The sequence below is a fragment of the Bactrocera latifrons genome, unplaced genomic scaffold, assembly GCF_001853355.1.
Source record: "Bactrocera latifrons isolate USDA-ARS-PBARC rearing strain unplaced genomic scaffold, ASM185335v1 scaffold_57, whole genome shotgun sequence".
In the NCBI taxonomy this organism is placed as follows: domain Eukaryota; kingdom Metazoa; phylum Arthropoda; class Insecta; order Diptera; family Tephritidae; genus Bactrocera; species Bactrocera latifrons.
This window is the reverse complement of record NW_017537234.1, coordinates 517,949-518,177: the sequence shown is the minus strand read 5'-3', so window position 1 is coordinate 518,177 and position 229 is coordinate 517,949.

Here is a 229-nt window from a genome sequence, read left to right as displayed (position 1 = left end):
TTTTTTTTTAATTTTTTTATTTTGGTTAAATACTTTTTTATAATTTTTTTTCAATGTTTTGTTTTTTTACTAAAATTTAATATTTTTTCAATTTCGCACGCACTATGCTCTCTCGCCTCTATTATTGCACTAAATTTGCAAATGCCGCGAGTGGTATGCATGCCAAGTTCAGTTAAAGATTAGACATACTACTTCAGATAAGCGCTTTCATCGATAAGATAAATATTAA